The following is an 8,974-nucleotide window of genomic DNA, read 5'->3' as shown; positions in this document are numbered from 1 at the left end:
CCCCCCCCGTAATGGATGGTCTCAGTTCAGTTCCATTCCTGCCTCCAGGAGAACAGCAGGTGACCCAGGCCTAGCATTCCCTTACCAATACTGATTAGCCTGGAGCAGGCTGAGGACCCCCCACCTTCCCTGCAATCATCCTCAGACTTTCCTGGCAGCCCAAGTGACAGAGTCCATCAAGTCAATTTCTGGATCTACAAGGGATTTCAAGGACGAAATACTCTTCTTCCAAATTTGGACCTAAAAGGACATAAATCTGGAGCTGTGAGTGGCCACTACTAAAAATCTGAAAAAGACACCAACAGAAAAGAGAGAAAGGCCAAGAGATAGAGGGAAACCACCCCGTGACATCATCTGAACTCCGGGATCAAGTCATGATGGAGTGAGTACTTCTGAATTTTTCAAAAATCTGAGCCCATAAAAATTTCTTTTTTTATTTTTTTGTGGGGCGGGGAGGCACAGTAACCAGGGATTGAATCAGGGGTGCTTAACCATTGAGCTACATCCCCAGCCTTTTTTATTTGAAGGCAGGGTCTCGCCAGGTTGCTAAGGCTGGCCTCAAACTTGTGAGCCTCCTGACTCTGCCTCCCAAGATGCTGTGGTTACAGGCCCACACCACCATACCCAGCTCTTCTTTTTAATTTATTTTGCTCAAGTTAAATCCATTTGAATTGTGTTTTCTACTGCTAGCCATCAAAGGAATCCTAAGTTCATTTTAAGAATACTTAGCCACACAAAATTCTGACTGACCACATATTTCAACTTTATAAAATGGGATCAAAGGGCATTCCCCATTTATACTTTAATCCATAGCTACAACCCTAAATTCTTCATGTGCCCTATTTTCAACAATATGGGTGATCCTCCAACACACACTGTCACTGGTACCAACTGGAGTCAAACCTGCCCCAAAGTCTCACACGTTCTATACCTAAACACTGGCCAGCTACATGGAAAGACTGCCACACAGGACTTTCCCTCCCACGTGCCACAAAACAAACACATGTGAACCAAAGAGTTAAAAAAGATTAACATCAAAAACGCAGAAAAAAATAGCCGGGCACGGTGGCACACATCTGTAATCCCAGAGACTCAGGACGCTTTGGCAGGAGGATCATGAGTTCAAAACCAGCCTCAGAAACTCAGCAAGGCCCTAAGCAACTCAGCAAGACCCTGTCTCTAAATAAAATATTAAAAAGGGCTGAGCATTGGGGGGGCTGGGGCTGTAGCTCTGTGGTAAAGTGTTTGCCTCACATGTGTGAGGCACTGGGTTCGATCCTTAGCACCACATAAACATAAAGATATTGTGTGTCTTTCTACACCTAAAAAACATTTTTAAAAAGCAGGGAAAGGTTGGAGGTGTTGCTCAGTAGTTAAGCACCCCTGGGCTCAATCCCTGGTACTAAAAGAAAAAAATATAGATAACGATTTATCTCTGAATAGAAAATAACTTTCTAATATCAAAAATGGCAACAGAATAAATTGTGAAAAGTACGACAGATCTCTCATGTAAAAATTTTAAACCTGTGAATCCAAAAGCATCAAAAACAGCCATTTGGAAGAAAGGATCTATTTGACAAAAAATAAAAGCAACAGCAACAAAGGACTAATATCGTTAATATACATACAAAAGAAATTAAATGGCTAATAACCGTTCAACCACTTTTTAAAATATTCTTAGTTGTAGAAGGACACATATCTTTATTTTGTGCATTTTTATGTGGTGCTGAGGATCAAACCCAGTGCCTCACATGTGCCAGATGAGCGCTTTACCACTGAGCCACAACCCCAGCCCCAACACTCGACCCTATTTAAAAAAAAAAACAAGCAAATTAAGACAGCTTCAGTTAACAGAAGCCATCTCTGAGAAGTGGCCTTGCAAATGGCCCCACTATCTCCTGTGCACGCTTTTCCCAGCGCGCGTGTGTCCCTTGGCTACAGAACGAGGACGCCCTCCTGCTGCTCCCTCCTGTGTGTCCTTTGGGGTTCCTCCTGATGACAGGACCCAGAGTGGCAGCGTGCAGGAGCTGGGCGCCTGGCTCCCGCCCGGGAAGGGTATAAATCAAGGCAGTGCACACCTTCCGGAAAGCAGCTTGGCATTAGGCACCTAGAGTCTCAAAAATATCCACGCCTCCTGACCCCGTAACCCTCCTTCCAAGAATCTACTCTAGGGAACTATCCAGAGACGTGGACAGCGATGTACAGATGAAGACTTTCATACAGTGTTAATAATGCAGAAAGTGGGGCGCAACAAGCTCACCTCGGATGCTGGAGCTCAGGAACCACAACGTGTTAAGAAGGTATCAAACCCAGAAGCCCAAATCCCAGGAAAACCCCAGGGCTCCACTTTTTAATGCACGATCCCAGATATGTGAAGGTGACATTTTTCCTTCTTTAAAGTTATGATTTAACTTTCTGAATAACCGTCTTGGGTACGTAGCTGTGATTTTTACTTTGGGTAAAAGTAGGCTTCAAGCTGTTTTCCTAGAGAAGAGACTACAGATGAGAAGGAGGAAGGAGGGCGGAGAGGAAGACAGACAACTCTTTCCCCAGAGAACTCCAGGGACGTCCCCACTGTCCCACACACCACACCAAGCTTTCCACAGGTCCTCCAGCGCTCGAGGGGCCACCGAGTTACTCCAGCGGCTCATAATGACTTTCAACTTCTGTTTATATTTCACGATATTCACAAATTTCACAAATTACTCATAAATCTTCCAAATATTTTATTATTTCATATTTACTTAACACGGGTTCAAAGTCTTTTATTACATGCATCTTGAAAACAGCAAGGTTTCAAAATGTCCTTTCAAAGGATACAAACAGACGGAAAACATAAAAACGAGAACCGGTACTTCTTGTTTCTGAGCTGAACAGCGAGCTCTCTCCAGCACCGTCTCCACTCAGAGTGAACTCAAGGTCTGACACCCAAAGTTCAAAACTTTAAACTTCGCATCTGTAACTGCCAGTGAAAATGACCAAAAAAAAAAAAAATTCTCCTTTAGCAACCTAACCATGCTCCAGCTCCCATGGATCAGGCCAGGCTAGGGCACAGGCAGCAGTCGGTTCCACAATTAATGCTTGTCTGAAAACTGTGAATTCATCCTTACTGCTGTGTCAGGGAGCACAATGCACGTTTGCAGTGTGCTCTGCCTAGTGCCAACAAGGGCTACTGGTCACAGCTGTGTCTACTTAATATCCTTCGGCTAATGATTAGTTACAGTAAGAGAATCAGAGTTGAACAGACAGTGGGGCATTGAAGGCTGAGGCTGACATACAGAGATTTAAATAAAAATATTTTTAGCAGAAACTTCTTTTAAAATTATCTCCATTTGTTCCAATAACCATCAGGTCATAAACCATTTTTAGGGAGGGGGGATAAGGAAAGGTGGGTTAATCGGTGCAGAATCACAGTCAGGTAAGAGGCATGCATTCTGGTGCTCCATTGCACAGTAGGGTGACTACAGTTAACAATAATTGACTGGAAAGTTGGGCACAGTGGCACACATATATAATTCCAGCAACCTGAGAGGCTGGGGCAGGAGGATTGCAGGTTTGAGGCCAGCCTAGACAACTGAGTGAGACCTTGTCTCAAAATAAAATTTAAAAAGGGCTGGGGATGTATCTCAGGGGTACAGCACTTGCCCAGCTTGTGCCAACCGCTGGCTCTGACAATGGATATTTCAAAATAGAAAGGATTTTGACTGTTCTCATCACAAAGAAATAAAAATTTTTTGAAGTGATATATGAGTCCATATATTTGATCATTGCATTTTGTATATGTGAATTCAAAAATCACACTGTATCCCAGAAATATGTACAATTATGTGCCAATTAAAATGCTCCATAATAAGAGAAAAACTGTTTCTGCTTCTATAGGCATCCAATAATAGACGCCAAGATTAAACAAAGTACTAAGATTTTTTTTTTCCTTTTCATAATGAAGGTGAACATTTACAAGGCCACCTGCCCAGCACACTTCGACCTTTTATAGAAACAGACCTTCCCACCTCTACACACACCCAATCCAGGTTCTCCTGGGACCTGCCCCACCAGCCACAGCTGTGGGTCCAGGGAAGAACGCCTTAGTCAGGAGGCACCCTCCTAGGGCCCTCCTCCTGGCTGGGCACCTGCCTTAAGCCAGACTAAACAAGAATTTTTCCCTTATTTGTTCTTTTTTTAGAGCGAGGGATACAAATGAGGTGGAAGAAACTGCACACAAAGCGTCCCGTCTGATGAGGTACGATATCTACGTATATGCCCGAGAAGCCAGCACGGCAATTAAACCGTGAGCCCCCCGACATCTTCTCACCCCCCCTTAAATCTTAGCCCTCCTTCCTTCTGCCCCTGACAACCCCCAAGCTACTACTGATCTTGATCAGATTTGTTTGCACCTTCTGGAATTCTATATAAATAGGATCATGCAGCACGTAGTATTTTGTAACCTGGTTTTCCCACTTAACTGAACTATCAGTGTGTTTTCAATAAGCACCCATCAGACACACTGTCAGGAGACACTGCACAGGGCTCCACACAGGGATTACAAATAAATCATGAAGCATGGGCTCTGAGATGAGCAAATCACAGGCCCAGAGATCAACAAAAAATACCCCACCCACAGGAGAAAGGAATTCCACAAAGGGCCAGCAACGCCCCAGAAGGAGGAAGTGATTCAGTAGTTGTCTTTTATTGCTTCTATAAATTTAAAAAGAATTTTTCATTTTTCCAGGAGGGTACATATTTTGCACCATCCCCAGAGAAAAGCAATCATGACAAACAGAATTAGTCATCTGAAAAATTAATAATGCACATGACATTTATACTACTCCCACCGCAAGTTAAAATTACACCTTATTACCCTGCAAGTAACACCTGTAATTCTCACTACTCCCCTGAAACCCATCAAGCTAAAGTTCCAAAAATAAAACCACATACTGGGCTGGGGTGGTGACTCAGTGGTAGAGCACTTCCCTAGCATGTGTGAGGCACTGGGCTCGATTCTCAGCATATAAATAAATATATAAATAAGTGAGTAAAATACAGGTCCATCGACATCTAAAAAAAATATTAAAAAAAAATAAAACCATATACAACTGCACTTGAAGATTAAATATAATAATGGGGGGCTGGGATTGTGGCTTGGTGGTGCAGCGCTCGCCTAGCACAGGCGGGACCCGGGTTCGATCCTCAGCACCACATAAAAAAATAAAGGCATTGTGTTGTGTCCATCTACACCTAAAAAATAAATATTTAAAAAAATATATAATAAAAATAAATATAATAATGGCTTAATGACAACCTAATCTTACATCATTAATAAAAAACAAACTTAACTGTTCAAAAGAAAGGAACCTTTATTTAGCTTCAACAGAAAATGTTCTTAGAGAAAGAAAACTGAGCCCCATCTGAAGAGCAGGCTCGTGGCAACCTTTGGAGAATGTCTCGCTGGAGGGCGCAGGAAGCAGGAAAGGGACAAATGCCAGCGCCTCCCCATGCCACCACTGGGGACTTCTTGGTCATCGCTTCAATGACCACCACTGGAGTTCCATGAGTAAATACTGCTGGCCCCACCTGCAGATGAGGGAGATGAGGCTGAGAGGAAAAGCCACAGGGCCCAAGTCACACACCGACTGATCTTGACAACAGGCACAACCCCCGACACCCCTGGTGCTTCACGGGCGTCAGCCCCTTCTCCTCAGGCCCTTCCTGTTCCTCCCACTCAACAAGTACTTTTCCTGGGTCAAGAGTGATTGGCACGACCCAGGAACCGCCCTCTCTTCCAGGGGATCTCTGACCCAGCAGGCCGAGCAGCGGCTCCCCAAAGTCCTCCACCCTCCTCCCTAACACCTGGGACTTCCTTACTGTGACAGCAGAGGAACTGAGGCTGTGGGTCAGCTGCCTTTGGCCCGAACACAGCGCCCTGACTACCAGGTGGGCCAGCTGCCATCACAAAGGTCCTTAAGTGCAAAAAAGGCAGAGGACTCGCCAGGCACCTGTAATCCCAGCGGCTTGGGAGGCTGAGACAGGAGAACTGTGAGTTCAAAGCCAGCCTCAGCAAGGGCGAGGCGCTGAGCAACTCGGGGAGACCCTGACTCTAAACCTAATACAAGGTAGGACTGGGATGTGGCTCTGGTTGAGTGTCCCTGAGTCTGATCCTTGGTACCGGAAAAAAGAAAAGGCAGAGGACTCACGGGGGAGAGGAGACTGAGGAAGACTCCAGCCCCTGCTGGCTTTGACAATGAGAGGGGCTGCGGAGAACACTGGAGCCTCTGGAAGCTGAAAAGGGCAAGGAAGCCTTCTCCCAGAAGGGAAGGTTGCCCTGCCAGGACCTTGACTTCAGCCAGGGAGACCGGCCCGGAATTTAAGGCCAATACATTTTTGTTGATTTAAGTCACTCAATTTGTGGTAACTTGTTACCAGAGCAACATGAATCTAACACAGATGTCGTCTGCCTGCTTCACTCTCAGCACACCGCGGAGCTTCCCAGGCCCGGGGAGGTCCGCGTAAAACAGACTGAATGCAGAATCAACCCAGAGCCCAGATCCCTCCGGTTAATCCAAACACCAAAGCAATGTGCAAAACCATGACGTTCACCCACAGTTGTTGGAAAGCAGTCATGTTTCATAAAAAGTAAACCATTTATGTTTAAGAGGTCACAGACTTAACATTATTCTTTTAAATAAATTAATATGTCCACACTGTTTAAATTTCTGCTTTAATTTCTAAATACAGTCATCAATATAATCTATATGAACAAAACCTCTGGGATCTTTAAGACTTACTAGTGTATAAAAAAAAATACTGAGGGCAAAAGGGTGAAAACTGCCACCTTAGGTGTGCCTACCTTGCTGTTTTTCAGTAAGTAACCAGAACACAGATGGTAGTCAAAAATATTTGTTAAACTGGGCATGGTGACACATACCTATAACCCCAGCAGCTTAGGAGGCTGAGGCAGGAGGATCACAAGTTCAAGGCCAGCCTCAGAAACTTAGAGAAGCCCTAGCAACTTAGCAAGACTTTGTCCCAAAATAAACAATAAAAAGCACCACTGGGTTCAATCCCCAGTATCAAGGGGAGGAAAAAAAAAAAAAAAAAACCCCTAGGAAACTAAAAAAGATGTTTCTCAAAGTTAAGAATCAACTCATTAAACTAGAAAATTTTTCTATAAAACCCAGCCTGATCCATCAGCTACCCCCTCCCCTTCCCGACCTGACCTCTGCAACACCTGGCTGTAAACACACGGAGCATGGCGGGCTTCTTCCAGGCGCTGGCCAACGCCTGACACACTGGAGGAAGCCCTGCTGCTCCCTCCCAGCCAAATGCATGTTTTTTGACATGTGGGAAATCATAAAGCTTTTTATGTTTTCTTCTCTGTTTTTCTTTCTCTCAAAGATACCTTCTCAATTCAGGAAGCGGAGTCAGGATTTAGCTGACCACAACCTTGACAGGAACCCACCCAGCGCTGACCTCCGGGGCTTTCTAACAGGAGGGGGATGCTCATGCTCACTGGGGCAGAGGCGATGCCTCCCTCCACTCTGAACCAGTCAGATCACCGACTCCCTGCGGTCAGGACCAAAGGGCTGGCTTTCCAGGGGACAGGGACAATCTAGACTGAATGCCAAGCTGAAGTGCCACAGTCATGAAGTCAAAGGGTCACACTGATGACGCGTGGCTGGCATCTTCACATTTAAGCAACCGTGACATACACAAAAGGGGACTCAGAACCACTCGACTCGGCCACACCAACGAAGCTGGCAGCCTCGTGATCACATGACAAACTCGCAGGTCCCAGATGGCCACTAACCAGGGCTGTGGGCAAAGGAGTTTCTTCTTTGAGCAGGAGACTATACTCCGTGACCCAGGACCCTCGCCAGGTGCCAGGTTCTCTCCTATCGCAGCCATTTCTTTCCTACCTGAAAACGTGACGATTAGCATGCGGTACGTCCCTCCCTTAAGTCCTTTTGAAGCTACTTTTCCTTATGGCTACAGGATCGCCAAGGCCCTCTGCCTAAATAAAGGACCACTCTTGGAGAACACATCAAGCTATTTGTAAGACAGAAAGAAAGGTACAAAGGCAATAAGAACACCGGTCCCCACCATCCAGCTACAAAACAAACCCCTCGGGGAAGCACTGGAGAAAGCTCCCTTTCCTCCAGGGCTCACGTGCCTGCCTTGCATCATCCAAAAGTGCTACTCTGGCGCATGCCTGTCATCCCAGCAACTCGGGAGGCTGAGGCAGGAGGACTGCAAGTTCAAAACCAGCCTTAGCAAGTCAGTGAGGCCCTAAGCAAGACCCTGTTTCAGAACAAAAAATAAAAATGGACTAGGGATATAGCTTTGTGGTGGAGTATCCCTGGGTTCAATTCCTAGTACCCCACCCCCACTACCCAAAAAAACGTGCTGAGAAGAAAAATGATCATATTTTACTATATTTTTTTAAGTGCATGCTACAGTTAAGATAGTTAAGAGAGCCAGTGGCCGATGGATGGGTTTTTTTTTAGGGAATGTTTCTCGTTTCTTGAGTTGGCCTTCAATTTTGAGTAGCTCAATAGTGAATAACCAGTCTCCTGCCTCAACCTCCCAACAACCCTCACTTCGGTGTCTCCCACTCTCCTGCTTTACTTTATAGAGCTTCACAATGCACATACATATCCCAATGAGGAATTTACAGTATTTTTATGTGTTTCCAAACCTTTTATAACTGGTATAAGTCTGCCACTTGCATTTTTTTTTTTAACTTGACATTATTTCTGTGAGACTCAGCGTAGTTCTGCCATTGGCTGCTGGGGTGTGTGTATGCAGATCTAGTTCAGAAATTAGCATACGTTTTCTAAAAGGGGCCAGTTAGTAAACATTTTAGGCTCTGCGGGTCAGACAATCTCTGCTGCACTACTCAACTCTGATGTCTGCACAAAGACCTTGCCAGAGAGAGAGGGAGGGGGGGGGGGGGCATAGCTATGTAAGGTTCAAAAAA

The 8,974-nt window shown here is 45.3% G+C and overlaps 1 long non-coding RNA gene across 1 annotated transcript; it reads right to left on the bottom strand.

Annotated features, from left to right (window-relative positions):
* Positions 1-5,336: 5,336 nt before the first annotated feature.
* LOC125616742 lies at positions 5,337-8,294 on the bottom strand. Its single transcript, XR_007347487.1, has 2 exons — positions 6,192-8,294; positions 5,337-5,571 (listed from the first exon to the last, which is right to left on the bottom strand). It is a non-coding gene; the product is annotated as an uncharacterized LOC125616742 (long non-coding RNA).
* Between the last annotated feature and the right edge of the window lie 680 nt (positions 8,295-8,974).

Source organism: Marmota marmota, unplaced genomic scaffold (genome assembly GCF_001458135.2).
Source record: "Marmota marmota marmota unplaced genomic scaffold, marMar, whole genome shotgun sequence".
NCBI lineage: Eukaryota > Metazoa > Chordata > Mammalia > Rodentia > Sciuridae > Marmota > Marmota marmota.
This window is presented reverse-complemented; position numbering and strand designations above follow the sequence as displayed.